The 27445-nt window shown below is 38.8% G+C and overlaps 1 protein-coding gene across 5 annotated transcripts in view; it reads left to right on the forward strand.

The window, feature by feature from the left end:
* The window catches only part of zfhx3b (zinc finger homeobox 3b), a 566603-nt gene that overhangs the window by 76684 nt on the left and 462474 nt on the right, over positions 1 to 27445 (forward strand). The window contains exon 1 of one of the 5 annotated variants that reach the window (XM_043706690.2): positions 24704 to 25447. The exons of the other annotated variants lie outside the window; for them this stretch is intronic. The gene's annotated coding sequence lies outside the window, so the exon portion shown is untranslated. Of the gene's footprint in view, positions 1 to 24703; positions 25448 to 27445 lie in introns of those variants that run through there. 5 annotated transcript variants of the gene reach the window in all.

The following is a 27445-nucleotide window of genomic DNA, read 5'->3' on the forward strand; positions in this document are numbered from 1 at the left end:
GAATTCCTTATTGCTTTGCACATATATATGTGTAGCCTCAGCCTATTCAGATTGCTTGCGCATCGTACAAACTGATCACCCACATATACTTAACTATATATAACTTTACTGGTACTTAGTAAATTAGGAATACATGTTGACCTTTAAAATTATATTTGTTACATGATTTTCCTTATAACTAAATATCTTACCAATAAAAAAACCTTAAACACATGTACCACCAGATTCATGAACAGCTCCTTTCCTGCCATTATGAGACTTCTAAATTGATGTCTCAAATTTTAAATTTAATGTTGTTCTTGCTGTTTGTGCACCTTCTGTGCAGCTGTAAGTATTGTATTCTTCACTCTGTTCTATTACCCTCTGTATGGTATGATCTACCTGCACTGCATGCAAACAAAATCTTCAGTGTACCCAGGTACATGTGACCATAATGAATCAAATCAAATCAAATTATATTTGTGGATAAGTACAGTTCTCTGACTTCACCATGGAGCTTGTAAAAGAATTTTTTTTAAAAATTGCTTTAGAATTGTCAATTTTTAACTTGCTTGGCAAAATATTTACTTTCTGTATTCTACTTGTCAATGTAAATAAAGTGAAAATGCCACCATAAACTGAATGCTATTTGCCATACATTTGAGACAACTTCTGCTTTCCTCCTCTAGTATTTCATCAAGATCAACCTAATTACATTTTGTTTCTCATGTGTTAATCCTTAATCACAATGTTCTTTTGGTTTAGATCTATATGAAATAATTTTGTTTATTTGTATCAAAGGTGCAAATGGTGCAGGTGTTAGCAGAACAGTGTTTGTTTTAAGGAAAGTTTTACCCTCTCATAGGCAAGACCTGAATAGACAGTGGAGAACAGTGTGTTAATGACAAAGAAAAGCCCTTTTGTTTTTGCCTACTCTGTTCCACCTAGGAGGGAGGTTGGGGCTTTGGCAAGTAAACAAAATGTAAAAAATCATTAAATTGCTTGATCGTCCCTTTGTGTTCATTTACATTTTGTGCAGAATGCATGTGAAATAGTTTTAATCCGTGAAATGGCTTAAATTTTAAAATTGTTGGCAAATCACCAAACACAAACATGCAGGAGCACACATAGAGTGGTGTGTCACTGTGTGTCCCATTTGCACGTTCCATCCAGAATGAAGCTCTCTCTTCCTCTAATTCAATTTGACTGTGGTTCTACGCTGTCTCATTCAGACAGGCGTAACTTTGGTTGTGCCCTGATACCATTTTCATATGCTATTGTGCCAAACTGCCCATTTTATACCTAAACAGGTTATCAATTTACAAATGTGCCTGTTAACTCATTCACCCTCTTTTGTCGAGCAGCACGTGGCTGCTGATCTCATCCCAGGATCAAGATTATATTTTACATAGAAATAAAGCTTGAACTGCAATAGAAACAACCAAGAAATGTCAAAATAAGGCATATATGTTTGTACATGAAAGTGACTTGATTAATTACATGTACAGGAGTGCCTTAACACATGGACAGGGCATCTTCCTGCGAAGTACTTTCAGTCCTTGGTAATGTATTGGAAATTTAAAGAAAACCTTGTGATCTGTATGAACTATTAGTAAACTACTTTTTAACTTGTGTCCAACAGACAAGAGTTGTTCCTATAAGGATTGGATCACACAGCAGTATGATCACATCGTTAGTGTTTCATTCCAGTGATTGTGTTAATTTGCCTGTAACCATGTTTACAATGTTAGAGTGAACAAATCTAACTTGAAGATGCTGTCTCAAATGAGCGTTAAATTCTATGCTGCAGCTATATCTTGTTTGCTGAGGCCTAGTGATAATAAGTACATTTAAAAAGGACCTGAGGGGTAACTTTTTCATACAGGGAATGGTTTGTATGTGAATGAACTGCCAGAGGAAATGATAGATCCAGCTATAGTTACAACATTTAAACAAAATTTGAATAAGTACATGAGCAGGAAAGGTTTAGAGGGATATGGGCCAAATACAGGTAAGTGGACTAGTTGAGTTCGGGAAGATTGGACAGGACAGGCGAGTTGGATTGAAGGATCTGTTTCCGTACTGGATGACTCTATTCACCTAAAACTTGTTGGAATATTAGGATGAATATAACCTAGAAACCATCACATAGCATGTTCTGCAAAAGGGAGGTGTCAACTTGTGAAGCTCTTTCTTTGAACTATTGAGGGAAGCGCTATTACTAGTGTAGTTTTGAGAATCAGAAAGTTGGCAATTTTAATATATTGTTTCTAAAAAATTAGAAGATGAGTATCAGCTCTGTTTTCTGAATTTTTAAAATTTTGATCTGTCGAGACTTTTAAATTTGTTTTTAAACTTTAGTTGTTCTGTGGCTTGCTTGAAGGAAGTTTAGCCACTGAACACACAGTAACTGTTTGTCTTTGTGCCAATTCCTTTGCCTACAATAAAGCAATCAAACATGTGCTGAGAAGTATAGAAAGTCAGGATAATATCATGGAACAAGGATGGTCTATTAGAATTTTAGTAAAACAGTGGACTAATAGTTAAGCTAATATTGCTAAAGTATAATGGTTGGTCTTTTCAAAGTTATCTTGTCCAAAATAAAACCTACCATTCATATAGCCATTTGAGAGAGCTTGCCTATTTGCAAAATGGCTCAAAGCCATTTTCTTAATCAGTAGGATTTCCTACGTTGGGACTTTTATACCTTAAGGTGTTTCTCAAGGGTCAGATTAAAGGTTATCTGGATGTATAGCATTGGAGACAGAAAGTGAATAACCACACCGTTCCCCTTCTGTCTCTAAGGTGGGAGGCCTTTGTAGCACAAGGTGCACAAATATATTGTGCTGCAACTCTTTTTTAAAATTTTTTTCATAGGATGTAGGCATTGCTGGATGGGCCAGCATTTTTGCTGAGAGGGCCATTAAGAATCAACCCACATGCTGTGGGTCTGGAGTCACATGTAGGCCAGACCAGGTGAGGATAGCCTGGACATTGGTAAACCACATGGGATTTCCTAACAATCATTTCATGATCATCATTAGAGTCGTAATATGCATTAAAAATCTAGTGATTAATACCACTAGGGCCTTCGTTGTTAAGTAAATACAATACTCCATATATTAAGCAAAATATAGTTACAGAGTCACAGATAAGTACAGCACGAAAACAGACCTTTGGTCAAACTCATCCATGCCGACCAGATATTCTAACCTAATCCAGTCTCATTTGCCAGCACTTGGCTCATATCCCTCTAAACTCTTCTTATTCATGTCCCCATCCAGATGCCTTTTAAATGTTGCAATTGTACTAGCCTCCATCTCTTCATCTGGCAGCTCATTCCATACATGCACCACCCTTTACATGAAAAAAATGCCCCATAAGTTCCTTTTAAATCTTTCTCCCTTCACCCTAAACCCAGGCCCTCTAGTTCTGGATTCCCCCAACCACACCTCATGATTTTTTAAACCTCTATAAGGTCACCCCTCAGCCTCTGACACTCTCGGGGAAAACATCCTCAACCTGGTCAGCCTCTCCCTGTAGCTCAAATCCTCCAACTCTGGAAACATCCTTGTAAATCATTTCTGAACCCTTTCAAGTTTCACCATATTCTTCAGATAGGAAGGAGACCCGAACTGCAATATTCCATAATAAGTAAAATAAGTTAAATAAGTAGAAGCTTGTAGAATCCTCCAACATCAAAAGTTATTACTTCATCTACTTTATTATATTTTGTGTGTGTATCTACTTTACTTTTACTCAATGACATTCATCCAGTGAAACTATCACAGAGTTTGACTACATTGAGTTAGCATAACCAGCTGAGTTATCAGGAGTAGTTATGGGTTTTGTAGGGGTTTGACTTCATGTTACTCAAATGTAGCCTTTAAAATGAAGGCCATACAGCGTTTGAATAGAGTTGCATATTGTTCAGTCCTGCTGCTTTGTTTTATACATATATATTCTTTGGACATTCAGATAGTTAAATGCAAAAAGTATGTTTTTGATTCTTTTGCCTCATTATCATTTCATGTCCAGAAGACAATCTTTGTTTAATTTTTTTCTTTTCTCCCATACGTTTTTCCCCAAATCTATGAAGACAAAAGTCCAATACTCCAACCTGTCTTGCCGCATTCCTAAATAATTTGGTTTTGATTAACAAAAAAAGGAGCGAGTCTGTTTCTGTAGCAACAGAAAGGATCAAAGCAACAGGAGTCGCTCCTTTGGTAATGCACCATGATCCTGACGTCCACTTAGCTTTTTAGAAATGTTTTCTCCTTTTAACTTTGATAAGTATTTAGTGCACTGGAAAATTGTTTCCAATAGGCAATTGTTTCATGAAAGTGTAGCGTCTCAGATTTAGGAATGAAGCAGAGAAAGAAAATCTCTTTCAACCACCCCCCCTCCTTTTTTCACCCGCACAGAGTTGGAAAAGGCATTCCACTACTAATCCAGCTTCAACTGGAATGCAAATTGATGTAATTGTTCTACTGAGGATGGGCTGAGAGAGCTTTAAACATCTGCAGCGGCCTTTTTTTTCCTCTCTCAGGAGGACAGGGTTAGCATCTATTTAACATAATGAGAAGTAGTTTTTCATTGGAAGTCAAAGCAGTTTTCTGAAAGGAAGGGTTAGGGGAAGGAGTTCACAAAGTGCAAATGTCAGTCTCGCAAGTGTCTACAGGCTGCCTTCAGCAGATACTGTTGACTCAAGCTGCAGAGTAAAATGGGCCTAGTTTTATGTTCAGCAGCTTTGAGAAGCTGAGGCTTTGAGGAGACAAAACCCAGATTCAAAATCAAAATCAGCTCTAACTTTAATAAAGTATTTAGTTTGACTTGTATTAGTCCTTGATATTCCAGGACGGTTCAAAGCATTATTTGAGCTGTATTTCAACATTTTATTTATCTGCCTGGTCAGCAATTTCTGTTATTTGTTGAAAGTAGATTCTGTTGGACTGCGACCAATATCTTGAAAATTAAAACACATATGCAGCTTTCTATTTGAAATTCCTTTATTTCAATAGCAGACTGGGAAATTGGAACATAATGCTGACAATTTAATTTAAAATAGGCGTTTTTATTTGTAAATCTGCTTCCGGTTTTTCTTAGTATTAGGAGTCAGTAATGCACTGACTGACTTTTGTCTCTAGCCAGATTATTCTAGTGTGGCGTAAAGGAGGTAAAGGTAATACAGATTCAATATGACCATTTTACAATTACAAATTGAATTGAAACTCCTATGGTGTCTATAATGTTAAATGTTTTACTTCTGCTTTTTTTGGGGAGAGTGGCATTGTAAATAGTATCCAGTAAAGGGTTACTGCCCCACTGAAAAGATTTTAAACATTTAACCAGAGATTAGCAAAGTACTTTGGATTACAATCAGTGGAGGTTACTGATTCAATTTCCTCTGTTCTGTCCAGCTCTCGATTAGATGCATCACTGTGTGGAGGTGCTGAGAATAAGCCTGGTCTTTTCACCACAATGTGTTGGAGTAGCAAAGCAAAAGTCTTCCAGAAGCTGCTGTAGGGCACGGATTACCACTGACGTTGGCTGCAAGCATGGAATAATTTAGATGGGGGTGTACAGTTGGGAGTGGATTGGTTGAGGTGGCGGGGGTGGGGGGGCAGCGTTTGGTGTTGATGGTTGGTGTTGGGAGGTGGGGGGAGTTGGGCAGAGACCCAAAGCAGACAAGAAACACAGGAAATAAAGACATATTGCCTCATTCAAAATTAAAATTTCCACTATGATATGTGCCTGACATTGTAGATTTGAGATTCTTCTCCAGGTTAGCTGCAACTTGCAATGTAGCGCAACAGAGTTAATTTTTTATTTAGATTGTAGAGTTTGCAGAGTAGTTTTTTAAAAAATTGCAAGCCTGCAAATTTCTTTTCCGAATCATATAGGATTGGCTTGATTCAGTGTGGTGACAAGGATTGCAGCTGGTTGTCAAGAAGCCAGTGGGAGAAATCTCGAAGAAAGTTTTACCCACACCAGCATAAAAGCCAAACAGAATAAAACCAAATAATGAGAGGAAGGAAATGAACTTGTCATGGAGGAAATCTTGGTCTGTAAATAATGAAAATTAAAAATAAGAAGAAAACTATTCAGCCTATCAAAGCTCATCCTTACAGTAGTTCAACATAATACTGTTTTGTATTATATCCAGCAGTATTTTGCACATCCTAATGGTCTTGCCTTCACAATTTCATTCTGAGCACCTTTATCAATTTTTGACTCCTAATTTTAGACTCATTATGTTTTTCAATAATTTATTTGACATTCTTTGGTTCTATTTTTCTAACTTTGTGTGAACTGATATTTTGTTTTTTTTAAACCCCCTCCCCGATCAGTGCTTGTGAACATTGTACATGCTTAAGTCTTATTCCAACCCCTTTAATTACTGAAGTACCTTCTTAACAAACAATATAACTTGATTTTCTCTAATCGCTCCTCATAGCTCATTCCCTTTAACATTGACATAGTCTTTGTCACAAGAAAGATATATCTACATTACAAAGTGAGCAGAATTGAATACAGTGCTCGAAGTGGAGCCTGACCAATGCGTTGTATATCTTTGTGTATAATCTCTGAGGACCCACACTATATTTTCCAGATAGTATCACTCTGCATTCACTTGCTAAATAATTAAATACATATTTCACATACATTCCCAATCTGGCTATATTTTGTACCAGAAAGGATGAGCGTGAAATATATAATTGGATTAGCTCTTCTAACAGCACAATTCTGGATGAAGGAACATGTGAATATTAAAAAGAACACTTCAAAAGGGAATTTTAGTATTGAATCTGGTAAACTGAATTGAACTTACTGTGGGATTGCCTATTTTGTCTGCGGACAGCAAGTGACATGCATTCCACCAGGCTGGTGATTATTTAAAGCTGTCTTTAAGTTATTATAATAATCACAAAATAAACGCAGCACGAGATTGGTGCTTTGCTTTCTGGGCTAGGTTTCTAGTACCACAGCTAGTGTATTTAGGGTCATAGTCATAAGGCAACAGCCTTCAGTTATCGATTTAAATTGTTTTTAGTCACAAATGTTCCAATAAAAAATGGATCGCAGGTTGGTCAAAAATTCCATGGAGTCATGAGTGTTTAAAATTAAGCGGTACTCGATCTAGCTCTTGTCTCTGTGTTGTGAGAAGATCTCACCTTGTTCAGAACTTCACCACAGCAGGGTCCAATGCTTTTGCAAGCATTCTGTTTGCCAAATATTGACTGTGCTTGCTGGGAAGGCCTTGTAATACATTGTGTATTTATTGAAACTGACAGAAGCAAACTTTAACCATCTCACCGTTCGGTGACTGTTAGTTCAGTGGCCTATGTGTCTACTGTGGAATCTGCAGTTGGGTAAAAGCAGTGGAAATAAGAGACCCTCAAAGTAGATTGTTGTTTAACACTTTGTAGTCTAAGCGTACATGTGCATCCTTTTGTTGAGTTAAAAACCTCTTGAGTTAGCATGCCGTTTACCACTTAGAATGGTAGTATTTACTTTGTGAATGTTTCAAATGCTGGCGGTCTATTTTTAGAGCTAGTATTAGACCCTAAGACCATAAGACATAGGAGCAGAAATTAGGCCATTCAGCCCACCGAGTCAGCCCTGCCATTCAATCGTGGCTGATAAGTTTCTCAACCCTAATCTCCTGCTTTCTTCCTGTAATCCTTGAACCTCTTGATACTTGAGAATCTATTCATCTCCATCTTAAATAAATTCAGTGACCTGGCCTCCACAACTTTCTGTGGCAGTGAATTGCAGAGATTCACCACTCCCTGGGTGAAGAAATTTCTGTTATAAAGGGTCTTCCTTTACTCTAAAGTAGTGCCCTTGGGTCCTAGTCTCTCTTACCAATGGAAACATCTTCCCAACATGAACTCTGTCCAGGCTATTCAGTATTCTGCAAGTTTCAATTCAATTCCCCCCCTATTGCATGATTAGTGGCCAGTGAAATCTTAGTTTGTGAAATAGAGTCAGGTCAAATACATTTATTCTCACTTTTTAAATTTGAGAGATGTCTGTTAAGAGGATAATGGTGATTTGCCTTCTTGAACTGCTGCAGTCTATCTGATGCAGTGCTGTTCGGGAGGGAGTTTTAGGTTTTTGACCCAGGGCAGTGAAGAGGCAATGACATGGTTCCAAGTTAGGATGGTGAGTGACTTGGAGGAGAGCTTGAAGGTAGTAGTGCTCCCATGTGTCTGCTGCCCTTGTTCTTAATGGGAATGGTCATGGGTTTGGAAGCCTCAAGGAGGCTTGATGAGTTGCTGCAATGCATCTTGTAGATAATACAGGTAATTGAAACCTTGTACTTGGGGCTCATTTGTCACCTCCCAAACTCACACCTCCTCACCCAGTCAAGCCTTAAAGACATAGTTAGAATTTGAACGGACATTATTTAATAGTGCCATAATTTTATGGAATGGAAGTCAACGAAGTTCATGGAGGTGGTGTTACTGACCACATAGCTGTGATGATGGAAATAGCATTCCATTGCAATTACAAACATACGGATCTTCAAATAGGTAAATCAAAGGTGTGATTTATTCCAGTTTTTATCTAGAAATTCTCTTTGAAAATCTGTCAGCCTTGAGATCCATCAGCAAAATCTGGATGGCATTGTATTTGCTCATCTAACTCCAACAAGAATTGGAGCTCCAGAATCTGAAGAAAGATAGATTGAACATTTTTTTTCTCAGCAGAGAAAAGGCCAATAGACATTATCTTTTTTTAAGGCTGAGTAGCTTGAGTAAATGAGTAGCTGCACAAACGCTGTTTAAGTTGAACTAACGGCATAGAGCTGGAAAGCACGCGTTTCACATTAAAAACTTCAAACAATAACAATTTTTTCTCCCCAGTTTTACAGATATGTGGTACAGATTTGCAGCTGAATAGTTAGTATGCTCATTAACTGATTGGAGACCATATTAGATGAGTATTAAATAAGTATCTGTTCAGGAAAGGGAATGGAGGCTTATGTAGGTAAATACAGTTCGTACAGTGTATACAATTTGTAGGAGCCCAGAGCCCATCATGTTTCACAAAGAGAAGTCTTACATCAAGGATGAGCATCAGCCTGCATTGTAGGATCAAATGAAAATTTTTGTGCGTGGTCTGTGGAAGTGCAAACTGGTTTGTCTAACTGGCTTCTCTTCTGTTGCTTTTGTTTGACGTTGCTCAGATTGGTTGATGTTTGAAACCTGCACCCTCCATTTTCGATAGAAACAAAACATAGGCAGGATTTTTATCATGATGGAGACACTCTCAACTATAGCAAAAATGGCTGCAGATGTCTGAAATCCTAAGTCCTTTCCCCGAACCCTCTAATTTTCATGGTGTAGTGTGTGTGGCTCATGGAGGCAGTCGGGCATTTAATTAATCAGCTTCCTCCACTGAGGTCGGATTTTGGAGTCCTTGCTGTCTGGAACCCGGAGTATGGAGATTAGACCTGGTGAGAGCAGAACTTTCTCGGTGCATTTCTTTGGTTGTACAGGATACCAATATGAAGAGCTGAAATACTCCTGTGAATGTAGTCCCAGAACACATTGGCTTTGTGGGTCAAGCATACATTGGATTTGGGTTCAATAATTCTTTTCCACATGGTGGTCAAGAAAACTTTGGTAGGAAGCTTTGGAGAATTTTGGAATTGTTCCTTGTGGGCAAAGTTGTGTGTATAAAGTGCGTGAACCTTCTTGGAACTGTTCAGCTTGTCAAGGACTGTCAAGAAACATCAAAAGCTGTCATGCAGTCTTGACCTGTCTGGAAGTGGCACAACCTGCTAGGAAGTGTTGAGAACCATCAAGAGTGCTAAGAGCTATCAAGTAGTCGCACAAGCTATCAAGGAGGGTCAACATGTTAGGAAATGGCAGCTTGTCCGACCTGAGTTCCCTTCCAGGCTGACTCCCTAGACCAAGTGATGGCAGCCATTTTTAAAATTTAAGGTCACAGAGCCCTTAAAGTCACTATATTAAACTTGATTTTTTTTAAAACCAAAAGTATTATTTTTCATTCCATTTCTGCTTCTCCCAATGCTTGTATTATGTTTACCCAGATTTGCTAGCAATGTTGAGAACTACTATTATCAATTGAATTACCTCTAAATTATATTATCTGCTTCAGACAAAAACATTGGCCTCTCTACTATACCTAGACAATATCTATAGTACTATTTATAAGTACATCAGAATTTGTAACAACCAGATATCCCTAATATTAAATCATAGTGGTTTCTTCAAGCAAGTAACTTTTCTGTCCAGGTGATACATTTTTTCTGACATAAACTGGACTACAATGGTTATATTAAACTCTAATCCTGTCTCCATTTAAGGGTGGTGCCATTTGATAACCTATACAGTTTGTTAGTGTACACAATTGAGTTAAAGATTCCATTTAATTAAATTGGGAAGTTGTTGATTATAAAGAAAAGAGTGATTGTCTGCAACATTTTGTAATCAGTCAAGATGACCAGAAGGACAGATTTGTTCATTTAGGGAGTGAAAAAGACCAACCCACAGATTATATTGCTTTACTTCGGGCAGCAGTTTCATGAATTTGGTTAAATTAGACCAATTAAGATTGTTGTAATCCTATCCAACTTGAACTCTCCACACCATTTTCATTGAAATTCCTTTTCTATTTTTCAGTTTGTGAATGGATATTTTCTTAACCAACCTGTTCCGAGGTGTTATTGCACACCTCAAGAGTAGATAAGACTTGAACCCAGACCTCTTGTTCCAGGGGTAGGGACCCTGTCACTGTAACTAGAGCAGTTTCTTTTTGTAGTGTGAAAATATAGTCTACGTCACCAGCTGGAAATAGATATTGTGCAATAATATGAAATGAAAAGTATACATTTTGCAACTTGTACCCATGTTTGTGGACTTGTGAATTCATGCAATATGTTGACGAATTCTGTGTTTGTCTGGGTAACACAATTCAAAAGAATATAAAGTGTATCTTTTTATCGTTTCTTGTGGTCATTGGTTCACACCATTGTTGTCAAAGCTGTGATTAAAAATTAAATTTAAGCTGGTCGTTGTACCTATGGAGATTAAAACAATTTATATTAAAATTGCCAAAATATATTTACCAACATTGTGTGAGCTTTGTCACAGTCTGGTTAGATTTTAGCTTGACATGTATGGGCTTCAGTTGTTCTCTTATGCCCTGGACTAATGTTAAATTTCTCTTGGGTTTTCTTATATATAGCTGGAACTGGATTTGTTCACCACCTTCATTCAGCTTTTTATTTATGTTTTTAGTACAGTATTGTATTTTTGGGAGAACAATAATTCAACTTGAGCTGTTAGATATCAAATCATTAACATTACTTATTCATTCAAGCCTTTTTTAAAATTTCAAAATATTTGCTTTAGATGTTCCAGTATACTGTAATCTTTAAAAAATAGTGGTAAATCATCATTCTCCAGTTGTTCAGGTTACCGCTCGTGTTATACAGGCACTAAAGTGTATAAAATGGAAGCAAGTGAACTATATTTGGGTTGCTAATGGAAATAGTATTTTAGAATATTGAGGATGAAGTTACATATTCTAGTTATCCTGTAATCAAATGCGCTGACTGCAGTAGATCCCTCCCCCAGCATAAGGTAGCTGTTCAAAAATGTACAATAAAATCTCAACAAGTCAAATCACAGGGGATTCTGTGCTCATGTTAAACAGCTTTGAAATAGCTGAGGAGGCTCCTATGAAATGCAGTTTGCCTGCAAATATGCTACAAAAAAACAAATGAAAACACACTGACACAGTGTTCCAGCAATGACAAACTTCAGTTGTGAGGATAGGTCCAGGGAGTTGGAATGGCTGTCATTTGAGAGAAAAAGACTGAGAGGAGATTTGATGGAAGTTTTCAAAATCCTGACCGGGCAGGATGGAGTAGATAGAGAAAAGCTGTTCCTGCTTGTAAGAGAAGAAAGAAGAGAGCAGAGATTTAAAATGAGTGTAGGCAAAGCAAGGGTGATATGAGAAAAAAAAAGTTCACACAGCGAGTTGTTAGGGTGTGGAATGCATTGCCTAGACACTTGGTGAGGGCAAGTTCAATTGAGTCATTCAAGATGGCTTTTGATGATTATTTGGATAGAAGTGGTGTGTAGGCAGGGATAGGAGGAAAAGGCAGGATGTTGGAATCAGTAATAGAACTGGTAAAGCCAGCATGATCTCTTTGGGCATTGTAACAATTCTTTGATTCTGTGTCATTGTAAATATGTGAAAAAATTATTATGTTTTGTTCAAACCTTACAATGACCTGACCCTGTACAGTAAAAGGTATTGAAAAGCGTTAAGACTATGCTTTGGAGAAACTCCGTCATCCTTGTCAGCTTAGCGTGCTGTTCTTGTTTAGTTGTGATACAGTTTGCCATGTTGCCAGTGTCGTCAAACATGTTATCTGTGTTTTTACTCTGTACAGTCTTTGTGGCTTCAACTGGGGAAAAGGCAGATGAGTATGTGGACATTCATCCAACTGTTCAGTCTTTGGCTTCCTCCGGCTGTTTGGTTGAAGAATGTACAGCATTTACTATTACCTCACCCCTCAGTTGCTTTAAGCAGTACATGATATTGAACACCTTGACGTTAATGTCCATGGTTTTCTATGGAATTTCCAGGTTGGTTGGCCATACCCTGCTGCTCCTCATTCTCAGCATTTGGTACATCTTAGCTCATTTGAATCCAGCATGGCGGAAACAATTGGCAATTGTGGCTTCCGTCACCATCTACCACACTTCCTTCATTGCGAATATGGCTTATGGAATGATTAGGCTGTACTGTTGTTTTTTATTGATTGCCTCAGTAAGTTGAAAGCTGGTCTGCCATCTGTAATGATGATAATTCCCCACCCATGCCACTGACATGTCCTTGCCTTGTTTTTCACCATTTCACATCTCATTTTTAAATATTAAAGAACAATCAGGTAAAAAGATCAAACAATACTGTTTGATCTGCATTAAAAGGGTCTCCTGGCATTTTGTAGCCAATCATCAATAGTGAGCTCAGACTTTTCTTAAGCTTGGACTCTTCTCATTGGAGAGAAGGAGGAAGAGAGGTGACTTGATCGAGGTATACAAGGTAGTGAGAGACATGGATAGAGTCAGTAGCCAGAGACTTTTCTCCAGGGCAGGATTGACTGGCATGGGGGTCATAGCTTTAAAATATTCGGGGGACGATACAGAGGAAACGTCAGAGGTAGGTTCTTTATGCAGAGAATTGTGATGCATGGAATACGTTGCCAGCGGTGGTGGTGGAAGCAAAATCATTAGGGACATTTAAGCGACTGCTGGACATGCACATAGACAGCAGTGAAATGAGGGGTGTGTAGGTTAGATTATCTTAATTTAGATCAAGAATAATCCTCAGCACAATGTTGTGGGCCGAAGGACCTGTTCTGTGCTGTACTTTACTATGTGTTGCTGTAACTGCCACATCCTCATGGCTGACTGTGCAGAAGACAGTACCGCCTTGTTGGATTGGTGCTGCCATCCATTTATAGTTCGTGTCCTCCTTGTGGCACAGCTTGTTGCTGGGCTGACTCGCGTTTTCTGTAGGATTTCACCAGAAATGGGAACCTTCTCTGTTTTGAATTAACCTTGCCTAACTCCATGCTGGTTGTTCTGGTTATATGACAAGAATGCACGAGTTTGCTTAATCTGGAGTTACCAGTAGGCCCTTGGACTATTCACAGGCATTCATCCATTAGATATCCCATTCTGCCAACATGAATAGCTGGTAGCTTGGCTACCGCTGGAGTTTTGGGTTATTCAAATTTGACTCATCATGATTTCAATACATATTACTTCGGCCTCCTTCACTACTGGAGACATTCTATAAACCTGTATGAGGCTCTTTTAAGATTTTGGTTTTAAATAGATTTAATGGTCAGATATATCAAAACAAAATCATAATTTTAAAATGATCTCAAAGACCACAATGTCTGTTCCAGACATACCGATTTATAAGGTTACAAGTATTTTGGCCTTGTAAAAATATTAGTTAACTAGTCCAGCTGGGGCAGAACCAGCTGTAATTGCAAATATATAATGTGAATGCACACAATTTATTTCTTGTGCAAACACACATACTCTGTGTAGCTATAGAATTTCATCAAACCCTCCAGTGATCAGTAACAGGTGCAATTTATCTCACTTTATAACAGTTTTTATACTGTGTAGTAGGTCATCTAAAATCTATACTGAACAATTTGAATTAGCTTTACCACAGAGAGAGAAAGAGAGAGAGAGAAAGAGAAACTGTCTGCACAAATACTTCTAATAGATACTTATAAATTCTGCAAATAACAGCTATGTTAAAAGGTAAGCACACAGTTGGCATGATATCACTCAGTCATTATTGAATTTAGCATCCATTTGCACCAAACGAATATGATTTGAAAAACAATTGTCCTTCGGGCATAGTATACAGCAGCTGAAAATATAAAGTTGGCAGCTTAATTGGCAAGAATCTACACAGAACTTTCTATGATTATTCATAGCCAGAAATCTTCGGATTTGGGAAGTTGTTTTTGGAAATAATGTAATTTCTCTATTTTATCATTTTTCTTTCAATGCAGAGGCTTCAGCCAACCCTGTCTCAATGGATATGCCATTATTCCAGTTGCATTGTTGATGAACACATGTAATTGGTTAGGCCTATTAGCATATTTAATAAGGGAGACTGCCCTGGATGAGTTTTGTTTTGTTTATGTCAGTGGCTTTGTTCAGAAATTAATTCAAAAGGATAGGGTTTGGTGGCTGGAACTTCTTAAATGGAATGTTAATACATTCAGGCTGACAGTCTGTGGAACAGACAAGTTCAAATTTTATGATGACAGGACAATTAAAGGGAAGGCAATAAAGGGAAGTCTTCAGGAAGGCAATATTACCTGAACCTTTAGACACAACCTCACCAAGTTTAAGAGCCAATTTTGTATGTGTAGTGGAACATGGAAACATTCTGTTAAGTAAATCACAATGCACTTTGGTCATATTTTTAGATTCTTCTGGAGAAGAGATGAGTCAACTAGGAATTGCACAAGTGACCTAGAATATGACAGCATAAAGATTTGCAAAAAAGATGTTTTATCCAAAAATGTTGATTTTTGAGCTGTGTTGGAAGAATAACAGAATGGGTTTCTGTTCATGATAAAGTTAATCCAGTTATGGAAGCTGACTTGCATTTACCTACTGCTTTTCAAGACCACTGATATCTCAAAGTGCTAATGACATCATTTTGAAATATTGTCACTGCTGTATGCAGCAAAATGTCAGCTAATTTCTATTAGCAACTTCCCACAAAGAGCAATATGAAAATGAAGTCTTTTTTGTGATGTTTAGCTTACTATATAACTAATGTTGCAGTCAGTGCAATTTTTCCATACTCTGTGAATGATCACGTGATGCTTTGTAACACTGCTGCTTAACTGGGTGGGCAGGTTATGGCTCTGGCGATGAATAATCATTGCGAACTCCTCCACAATCATCTGTGCCTTTCCCATGAAGGTGAGCAATGCATCTGATAGCCAAAACTAGAGGACAGAGCTCAAAGGTGAGAGGGAAATGGTTTCATAAGGACTCGAGGGTAACTTTCTCATGCACAGGCTGGTGTGCATATGGAAGGAGCTGCCACAGGAACTGATGGAGGCGGGCACAATTATGACATTTAAAAGGTATCTGGATGGGTATATGAGTAGGAAGGGTTTAGAAGGACATGGACCAAATGCTGACAATTGGGACTAGGTCAGATTGGGATGTCTGATTGGTGCAAATGAGTTGGACTGAAGTGTCTGTTTCTGTGCTGAATGGCTCAACAGTTTTATGATAATATGCAGTGGAACTGTGAAAATACTGGACTCAGAAAGTCCCACAATTGATCCACATTCTTTGCTGAGCTAGCTGGCTTTAATTAATATAGTAATCACATGCTCTTTGGCTAAAGATTGGGAAAAAGAAATACACCTACTACTGGAAGCTATTAGGTGATCACTGTTAGCTGCCTAAATTATATTTGATGTACTGACTTGAAATGTTATCTCTATTTCTGACCACTCAGATCTCTTGAATATTTCCAGCATCTTCTGTTATTGTCCCAAACATACTGTAATGTACAGAACTTTGGAGGAACTAAACACAGTACTGAGAAGGCTGAAACCATTGTCTTCCATCCCTGCCACAATCTCCATTCCTTAGTCACTAACTCTGTCCCTCTCGCTGGTAACTGCCTGAGGCTGAAATAAAATTTGATCAATTGGTGTCCTTTTTTATCCCAGGATGAGCTTCTAACCACATGCCTGCACCACCATTAAGCTGGTCTACTGCTATATTTGGAACATTACGCAACATTGCTCCTATGTCAATTCATCTAATGTTGAAATCATCGCCTATTTGTCTCTAGACCTATCCAATACACTCCCAGCTGCAGCTCCCACATTCTACTCTCTGTAAGCTTGAGGTCATTCAAAACTGAGCTGTCTGTGTCTTAATTTGGACAAGGTACCATTCAATCTTGAACTCTTTAGTTGCTGATACCCATTAGCTTAAGCAGTGACTCAGTTTTAAAAATACACGTTGTAATTTTTGAAATTCATTCATGCCCTCACCCTTTCTCACCTCTGTATCTTCCCTAACCCTACAACTCTCCTGAGATTTTACATATTTGCAATTTTGCTCCCTTGAGCTTTCCTGATGCAGGGTGCTCCCACTTAAAATTGGCGTTACGTTCCTGAAAATCGTGATTTTTAAAGACTTGGCTCCTATTGGAATAAATGTTGAGACTGGAGTTAGGTTTCTTTGGGACTTCCTAAGCAGAAAAATAAGTAGAATGTAAGTTAAAATACAAGTAAATTCAAATAAATGGAAAGAAGGCTCGTATAAAAGAGGAACAAATCGTTTTACTTATTGAATCTCCTGCAGGGAACCTTCTTCTGACTGTGGAACTGGTATTAGCAGGGGATTGCAACTAAGGTCTGTGCCAGGAGTTGGAGATCTTGGCTTGTTGGGTTGCTGGCGCCCTAATTTTGTTCCTGGCTGCATTGTGACAGCACCCTAGTGGTTTCCTTTTTGTGGGGCTGCAGTGCCCATCCTTTCTGGCTGCTGCCATTTCCAGGGCTCACTCGGGCTACTGCTTGGTGAGGCCAATCTTTGTGGTGACTGTGGGTCTCGATGAAGTTTGTTTGCCATGCTGTGCTATTGTCTGCAGTCTGCCTGTCGTCTCTGTCTTGCAGTCAGAAGTCTTGAGTGCCCTATAGGCTGGGAGAACATGAGGGTCTGCTGAGCTCCAGAGTGGCTTGCTGCCCCACTGTCAGGGAGGGTGTGCCTCCATTGTGTCTGAGGGTATGTTGGGCCCAGTGGCAGTCTTTCATGGTGGGGGTGGAAAAAGGAATGCTATTGACCAGCAAATGTGTTGTACGCAGGTGGCACCTCTAGGGGGCATCTTGAGGCTTGTTGGCTGGGTGTCCCGGTGAAGACCTTGGACAGCACTGTGGTATGCAGAGATAGCACAAGTTAGAGGCTCGGAACAGCCTCAAACCTGAGAGTGGCACAGGTCATACCAAAATGGTGCCAATCAGATCAGATGATGTTCTGCTATAAACAGTGTTATAACAAACCTTGTGATGCTGTGCCCAATGAACATTCTGGTCTTACTAAATTACTGGCATTATAGGAAACAAGGTTAAAAGAAGTAACTTTATACGGTGAATCTCTTTATTCATCATTCCACAGTTGGCAGCCCTGTGTTTAGATGCAAAGGCCTTAAGATGTGGATATTCTTCGCTAAGCGTCTACCCGCCCTTCCATGCTATCCTCCTTTAAGACTCCTTAAGACCTACCTCTTTGATCAAGTATTGTATCAGCTTCTCTAATATCTGCTGATGTAGCTTGGTGTCAATTATTTTATTTGATAATGACCCTGTGAAGCTCCTTGGATGCTTTACTGCATTAAAAGTGTTTTACAAATGCATGCTGTTGTTTTTGTTGGAACAGGAGGAAAACCTGTAACCCAATAACTTGTTTTTGAAAAAAGACAAAGTGTAAGGGGAGGATCTATTGATGAGTATCTGCTTTGGAAATGTACAAATGTGATTTGTTGGAATTTGTGGGTTGTAACTTACTGTTGATAGGGTGGTAAATGTACTGTACAATTATATTTACTGACATTTGACACTTAACTTACTCACATGACCTAATTATGCCCTTCATTGACAAATGTAGACGACTGTATGTTGTTGAAGCATTCTCCTTAAAGGGAATGAAATCTGATGTGCTTTCCTTGTTGTTATTTCCTCCATTTACAGTTATCTGGATATAGGATGCTTAATGTCACCTCTATAGTACCATCATTTATTTATTCAGTTCGGAAAATGACTTAATTTTTAAAAATCAAACTTAGGTGCTTAACAAATGTTTGTTTTATTTTGAAATTTTGTTGACAGTAAATATTAGATGACAAGGAGGTAAATTACTAGACGTTTTGCCTCGAGGCTTGTATTGTAAAAGTATTCGGAACTACATGATCAGACACTGCCTTATTAGTTCATAACTACTAGGAACAATTTGCATTTAAATAACTGTTAAAATATTCACATTACATATGTCAAGGTGCATTTTTTGTTCATGTACTCAACTTTGGAAATTTGTTATATGCTTAATTGAGCAATTCAATTGGTTTAATGTTTGCGTACGTAACAACAGTCGTTAGACCTCTTAACAGTCTATTGATTATTAACTGCTTCAAGTCACTTCTGAGAAATGTTGGACTGAATTTGCCTCAGGATTGGGAAACCTGAGTAATTTTGTGGCACACAAACTGCACAGCAGACCCATGTGTGATTTGACATGCCAGTTTTGTATCTTCTAACACCAGTGCAATTTGCAAGCTTCACTGGAGTGTGTGAGGAGGTAAATGTGGTGGCCCAGTTATAAGGCATACCTAAGTTCTCCAGCACAGTATCTGAATTCCTAAGAATGTTTCAAGGTCCCCTAAATCTCTCTCTTCATCTTTTTATGTTTCACCCATCCTGCATGTATCATCCAGGTCAACTTAGATGACACCCTAGACAGAATCTATATCCTTTTTGCCCTCTCAAATCACCCATATATACCTCCATGCCATCCACATATCTTTCTTAGCTACTTACCCTGTATGCACTATGTACGGTCTTCCGATTCCATGCTATTGTCAATGGAAAATACTTTACATTCTTTGGGGGGAAATTCACCATCTCATAAAAATCCAACATATCATTGTTGATATAAAAGCTCAAAGGTCTTGAAAAATGCCTATATTACAGAGGAGAAGGAGCTGGACGTTCTAAATCACATAAAGGTGGATAAATCCCCGGAACCTGATCAGATGTACCCATGAACTCTGTGGGAAGCTACACAAGTGATTGCTGGGTCCCTTGCTGAAATATTTGAACCATTGATAGCCACAGGTGAGGTGCCAGAGGAGTGGAGATTGGCTAACGTAGTGCTACTATTTATGAAAGGTCAAAAGGAAAAGCCAGGTAACAAAAGACCAGTGAGCCTGACATCGGTAGTGGGCAAGTTGTTAGACAGCTAATGGACCAAGGAGTGGCAGATGGAGTTTAATTTAGATAAATGTGAGGTGCTGCATTTGGAAAGATAAATCAGGAAAGATAAATCAGAAAGTTAAATCATTCTTACACCCATAGAATGTTGATGTGATGAAACGCATTAGCACTTAATAGTCAGCCAACCATTCAGTATGTCCATTGCAATCCAAACTATATGGTTCTCTCTGGGAAGGGGAAAAATAACAACAGATGCTCATTTCAATTTCAAAAGTAGAGTTCTCATTTCTTTATCCCACTTATACACTTAATGGTAAGGACCTGGAGAGTGTTGCTGAACACAGAGACCTTGGAGTGCAGGTTCACAATTCCTTGAAAATGGTGTTGCAGGTAGACAGGATAGTGAACAAGACGTTTGGTATGTTAGCCTTTGTTGGTCAATGTCTTGAGTAAAGGAGCTAGGAGGTCATGTTGCAGCTGCACAGGACATTGGTTAAGCTCCTTCTAGAATACTGCGTGCAATTCTGATCTTCCTGCTATAGGAAGAATGTTGTGAAACTTGTAAGGGTTCAGATATGATTTGCAAGGATTTTACCAGGGATTGAGCTATCAGGAGAGGCTGAATAGGCTGGGGCTATTTTCCCTGGAGTGTTGGAGGCTGAGGGGTGACCTTACAGAGGTTAATAAAATCATAAGGGGCATGGATAGGGTCTTTTTCCTGGAGTTGGGGGACTCCAAATCTAGAGGGTACAGGTTTACCGTGAGAGGAGAAAGATTTATGGGGCACAGAAGGGGCAACCTTTTCACGCAGAGGGTGGTGAGTGTATGGAATGAGCTGCCAGAAGAAATGGGGGAGGCTGGTACAATTACAACATTTAAAAAGCACGTAGATGGGTTTATGAATAGGACGGGTTTAGAGAAATATGAGCCTAATGCTGGCAAATGGAACTAGATTAATTTAGGATATCTGGTCAGCATGGACAAGTTGGACAGGAGGGTCTGTTTCCATGTTGTACAACTATGACTCTGTGACCTGTGTTCCTAAAGGGAGAGAAACAAGAGTTAACATTTTGTGTTTAGTATGACTCTTCTCTGCACTGTCATACTGGACATTAACTCTGTTTCTGTCTCCACAGATGCAGCCAGACCTACTGAGTTTCTGCAGCATTTTCTCTGCTTCACATTTCAAGCATCTGCAGTATATTGTTTTTTATTATTGTAATTCTCAGGGTTTGTGTCAATAAACCAGGAACTACACTAAAGTGGCAATCTGGTATTATAAATTCTTGAAACTTATTCATGATGTGCTGAATGCAGTAACACTTGATATTCAGCCAACCATTCAATATGTCCATTGCCATCCAAACTATATGGTTCTCTCTGGGAAGGGGAAAAATAACAACAGATGCTCATTTCAGTTTCAAAAGTAGAGTTCTCACTTCCTGAAATCCAATGGTTTTGCTCTGAAGGCAATCATATGTAAGGTAGCTAGCAGGTGGATTTTTTTTATTTAAGTGTATAGTTTTCCTACAAGTGTAGATTTTTTTTTCCAAGTCTCAAAACCAGTGTTTTTATATATATCAGCCAGAGCCATTTGATTTTGATTTGATTTATTATTGTCACATGTACCTAGGTACCGTGATGTCTTTTGTTTTGTGTGCAGTACAGGTGGGCCAGAGAGTGATAGAACAGAGCGAGGAATTCAAATTTACACAAAATTGTACAAAAAAAATCAAATTAGATTTGAAATTTGAGAGGTCCATTCAGCAACAAAGCAGCGGGGATGAAACTATTCTTGAACCTGTTGGTACGTGTGTTTAAGCTTTTGTATCTTCTGCCAGACGGAAGAGGTTGGAAGAGATTATAATTGATGTGGGAGGGGTCTTTGATGATGTTGGCTGCCTTTCTGAGGTGGTGAGAAGTGTAGGTGGAGTCAATGGATGGAAGGTTGGCTTGTGTGATGGACTTGGTTGTGTTCTTAACTCTCTGTAGTTTCTCTCTGTAGTTAAATCACAGTCAAATAGTTGATGGCACAGCCTGAGACGACTTTCTTTCTCTGTTGGAAAAGCACTGTAATCCATGTAAACAAATAAGGCTGTTCAATGTACGGATCAATTTACTTTAAAGGGAAAGATCCCCATAATGATTAGACTGCATTAAAACACCTATCTACATTACAATGAAACCCATAATAATTATATTTCCAGGTATTGTTCCAGGCTCCTCATTGGCCTTTCCATTTTCCAGCAAATAATAATGCTGATTGAGATGAAATCTGAGCTGAAAATGTGTTGCTGGAAAAGCGCAGCAGGTCAGGCAGCATCCAAGGAACAGGAGAATCGATGTTTCGGGCATAAGCTCTGGTTCACCACTCCCCCTGCCCCCCCCCCTCCTCCCATGCCCCCATGTAGAATGGAAAACTCATGTTGCATATTCAGACAAAAAGGCCAGGGGAGAGTGGCATGGGGTTGGAAGTACACAGGAGAATTCCATTTCTTTCTAACAAGTGTAACCATTCACACACTGAATCACACCTCTATACCCAACAAAAATATATTCGCCACATATACACTGCCTGTTAGGTATATCTAATGTTATAAATGCTTTCTGTTTTCAGCAACATATCTATGTGAGGCATCTAGTCTCATCACATTCTAAGTATCTTCTATTCTGTCAGATTTGATTTCTTTTCGGCCTCTCTCCCTCCCACATCAAGGTGCTTGGAGTCTTGCCCACTTACAGTACAAATTGCTGATGTGAGAAACAAGTTGAAACAGTATTCTCTACATTGTACTTCATGCCTGCAGCTACAGGATCATTATTTTTTATTGTATATCTTTTCTTTCTGTCACCAGTAAATTCAAACTGGAAGTTTTGACTTGGATGTGGATCCAAGGAAATGAAAGCTTCAAATCAAGACTTAAATATTAAACTAATCATGTTTAAAGATAGGTAATCAACACTTATCCTTTTATTTTAAAATGAATCACTGTGAATCATTAAAAGAGAGTAGATAGATTTAGAATAAAAACAAACATACTGTCAATTAACTAAGACCTTAAGGCATAATTAGAACCACAAACTCTGGCACCTTTCCTTTTAAGAAATTTTAGTGAAGTTTTTACTTCTGCACAGAATATACCAGTCCCATGTTTCAAAACTTGTTCAGCAGTGCAGTTGTATGACAGTGGATGTTTATTCATAGCTCATTGGTCGTGTTTTCGCTTCTGAGTTAGTGCATTGTTGGTTCTACCTCTACCCTAGAGTCATGATGATTCTGTTCAGTATCAAGAGACTGTTCACCTGCCATAAGTAGCAGTTTTATTCAAATGAGAGCAGAGAAATATTCAGAGAGAGTCATAGAGTCATAGAGATGTACAGCACGGAAACAGATCCTTCAGTCCAATCCATCCATGCCAAGCAGACATCCCAAATCAATCTAGTCCCACCTGCCAGCACCTGGCCCATATTCATATACCCATCGTGTTTTGAGGAAATCATGAAGTTTTGAAAATGCACAGTATAAAGACTTTCTTACCTGTAAATGTAATCTTTTTTTTTGCTGGGACCATAGACACAGCAGTAGGCCATTTAGCCCCTCACTCCTGTTCTGCTATTCAATGAGATCATGGCTGATCAGTGTCCTGACACCATTTACCTACCTTTGGCCCATTTATCTTAATATATTTGTTTAACAAAAATTTATCAATGTCAGATTTTAAATCTGATCCTGCATCCACAGCTATTTGTGGAAGAGAGTTTCAAACATCTACCACCCTTTATGTTGTCTTCCTTTTCCCTCACTAGTGAAGATCACGCTTTATTTGTGAAGTAGGAATTTTACCTGCTTCAAATACATCAACCTAGACTGTGTGTAACAGTACTGTATAGAATATCTCATCAACTTGTAAATGCACATGACAAATGCATCACTTGATTGTCACTGCTGCACTGAGTAGAATTATTGAACCACCCTTTTGTTAGAAGTCAGGGTAGAAGTGACAGTTGAATTGGTGATCTTGCATTTCATCTCCAGTTTAGTTTTAAGGCAGCAAGGCATCATTAACACAAAAGAGCTTTGTTGAATTCAAGATCTAATCTCATGAGGTTTGCTGAATGATTGGAGAGCAATCTGGAATATCCTTTATGGTGGACACCTCCTTCTTGATACATTTTAGAACTTAGAACATGGACATGGAAAGTGGCACAGATCCTTCGGTCCAATCCATCCATGCCAACCAGACATCCCAAATCATGACTGGTGAGATTTGAAAAAAAAACTGTTTGAACTTCATTATACTTTTACCAAAGTAGTAAAAGGGGGCAACACAAGACATAGTAGTGAATGGTAGTCACGGCAATCTTAAACATGCACACTTCGTTCGCCGAATGGAAGGAAAAGCTGGAGAGTCACAGGGGAGACGGTGTGATTTTTCCCAGAAGATGGTTGACATTGTACATTGTGATGTACCCGGGTCCCTCACACACTCCCATGATGGGCGGCTCTAGCCACCAGTTTATGTTATTGTAAATGTCAAGGAGTGTCATGGGGTTGCTGGGCTGAAACAAGAAATGAAGAATATAAAGGAATGTTCAGCAGTGTGTGGCAAGGTTGTAACTAGTCAGTGAGCAAGGGTTCCAGTGACAAGGAAAGAGATCAAAAGTGTGCTGAAAACCAGAAAATGCCTCAAAAATACACTAAATCAGTTAGCATCTGCAGGATGAACAGACAATTTGCTTTTCAAGTGTGTACCCTTTACTCTGAAATACTAAATGGACAGATAAAATCGAACACCAACTGTACTCATATAGTACCCTTATTGTCACAAGATGCTTTAAAACAAAAGTTGGTACCAGCTACATAATACTGTATTTGGGAAGATGGACAAAATCTTAATTAAAGAGGGATATTTTAATGATTGTGTTCAAGGAGGAAATTATTAATACAATTAGAAACAAAATAAATACATAAAGATCAGACATAGAATAATCTCGTTCATATCAAAGCATTTGTCCATTAATGAAACAAAGGATGTCTAAATAGTGGAGGAAGTGGTAGTCCCCCTCAAACAAACACGAGGGAATGAAGTGTGAAGGAGGTGCATAACCTGGAGGCAGGTGTGAAATTAAACAGTTTTGAAAATTATCATATACTTATAGCCTGAAGCTATTCACACTGCAGAATTGTAGGATATCTAGAAGAGAAATGAGACAATGTTCTTGAGCTTCTCCACAATGCCTATGCTGGAGAGGCTAGAGTGATGAGAAGGGGACAAATTGGAAAGCTTTTACAATAGTTGCACTTGCAGACAATGCAAGATGTACTCGGTGAAGTATTCATCCCATCTGCATTAGGTTTCCCAATTTTGAGGAGTCTTGCAGTAGTTTAGCATCTGTTAACTCCCATGGCACCTCAAAAATGTTCACAACAAATGAAAAGATTTAGTCACTGTTGTTTCATAGACAAACATGCCAGATTATTTGCATGTACCTAAGGTCACAGAGCAAATCAGATGAATAACCTGTTCCACAGATGTATAATATCTGGACACAAATGTAGTTTTATGTTAAATTGTTGCATTTTTCTTATTGTGTATAATGCACATTGGACTGAAGTATGACAGGTTTTGTTGCAGTTGTGATTGTAAAGATTTACTCGGCACAGATTAAAAACAGTTGAAAGAGTTTTGATAATCTTAGAACTCAACATTTTCAGCTAGTGCAAAATAGCAATCAACAAAGTCAATAGAATAGGGAAATATTTAACCACAAGTTACAGAGAGTCATGATGAAATTGTACAGTGCATTGGTCAGCCCACACCTTGTATACTGCTCTCGTGTCTGAGGGACAAATAAGACATTCAAGCATGAGAGGCAGTCCAATGCAGAACCATTAGACTGATCTTTATTGTCAAGGTAATGAGGAAAACTGGAGACAGGTCTTGAAAGCACGGGTCTGAGAGGTGTGGGATGATTTTGAGCTGGTCAAAATTGGTGGTAGTTAAGTAGTGCTGGCCTTAAAGTAGGGTCAGTAGATTTACAGCCTCAACATAACAGAGGCTTCAGCTGCTGTCATTTTGAAAAGAGCTTTTCTTTACACAGCCTGCCTGTCTTTTGGTGACAGGCCTCTTGATTTTACAAATCTGTGAATTATTAATGATCCCAAATGTGTCTACTCTGTCCATGTATTCTGATGTTTGACTGCTGAGAAGTGCCTGTACTCTGTCCTCCTTGTACTATTATAATATACTTTTGAAGAGACCAATAACTTGGAATATTCCTCCTGGATCCATAAAAGACAAAGCAGGTTTTAGCTAATCCAGGCGACCATTGATTGTAGGAACAGAACATCTACCTGGGTGTTGTTTCAGTGTAAACTCAGAACCAAAATGGTTGAGATGTACTACAGCAATCATTTACTGTTCATATTTCATAGTTTTAATTTCAACTAAATGACTCAATCCTTTAATTAAATGGTTTCATGCTTGGAACAAATGGCAAGAAGATGCTCACTAGTGGCCAGTTTCATGCACAAAAAGTTAAAAACTACCTGGTGCACTATAAGTATGATGTAAGGTTTGATTTACATGTTTAATCCTGTTTAGTTTTGCATTGGATTTGAGCTAGTGGCGTATAGGTTTTGGTCTGTGTGTCTGACAGTGTTTAATGATTAAACTGTAGGTATTTCTGTAGCCATGATGTTTTCTTCCTTACAAAAAACATAATGACAATTTGGTTACATTGGGAACATCTTTACAAGCAAACAGAGAGATTATTGGCCATTAGGTTTCAGTTAGAAGATTTGGGAATTGCTCATTTGGCTTAAGTGAACATGTTGAAGAAAATGTTTTTGCATTGGGCAGTTTGCAGAGGTTATAGCTAGAGCTCGATGTATAAAACAATTGCTCCGAAAGAAGATAAATAGTTTAGAACCGATAAGAAACAGAATGCCTCAGCGCAATGAATTTAATTTTAAAAGTCCAGCTCAGAAATGTTGGTTTGAACTCTGAAGATGTTACTTGAAATTGAGTTAGTCTATCGTTATTTATATGAAGATTCAAGGAAGAAGCCATGAGATGCTCAGGACCAGGCATTGAAGCAACTGTTCACTTAAACTGTATAGAAGTGAGAGAGAATGTCCGGTGTGAGTAGTGTAAAGGGAAATCATCCATGATTTTTTTGCAATGCATCTTGTAGATTATACACACCACTGCTGCTGAGTGTCAGTGGTGGACGGAGTCAATGCAAATGGAGCTGGTTCCGGTCCAACAGGCTGCTTTGTCCGGGATGGTGTCAAGTTTCTTGAGTGTTGTTGGAGCTGCAACCATCCAAGCAAGTGGAGAGTATTCCATCAGTCTCCTGACTTGTAAATGGTGAACAGGCTTTAGGGAATTTGGAGGTGAGTTACTCACCACATTACCACAAGGATGTTGACACTTGGAGAGAGTGCAGAGAAGGTTTATGAGGATGTTGCCTGGTATGGAAGGTGCTAGCTATGAAGAAAGGTTGAGTAGGTTAGGTTTGTTTTCATTAGAAAAAAGGAGATTGAGAGGGGCCCTGATTGAGGTCTATAAAATCATGAAGGGTATAGACAGGGTAGATGGAGATAAGCTTTTTCCCAGAGTGAAGGATTCAATAACGAGATCCAGCTTTCAAGGTGAGAGGTGAAAAGTTTAAGGGGGATACATGCGGCAAATACTTTATACAGAGGGTGGTGGGTGTCTGGAATGCATTGCCAGCAGAGGTAGTAGAGGCAGGTGCGATAGATTCGTTTAAGATGCGTCTGGATAGGTGCATGAGTAGGTGGGGAGCAGAGGGATACAGATGCTTAGGAATTGGGCGACAGGTTAGACAGTAGATTTGGATCGGCTCAGGCTTGGAGGGCCGAAGAGCCTGTTCCTGGGCTGTAAAGTT

The sequence above is a fragment of the Chiloscyllium plagiosum genome, unplaced genomic scaffold (genome assembly GCF_037043375.1).
Source record: "Chiloscyllium plagiosum isolate Xiang-an unplaced genomic scaffold, Cpla_swu_hap1 HiC_scaffold_17, whole genome shotgun sequence".
Classification (NCBI taxonomy): domain Eukaryota; kingdom Metazoa; phylum Chordata; class Chondrichthyes; order Orectolobiformes; family Hemiscylliidae; genus Chiloscyllium; species Chiloscyllium plagiosum.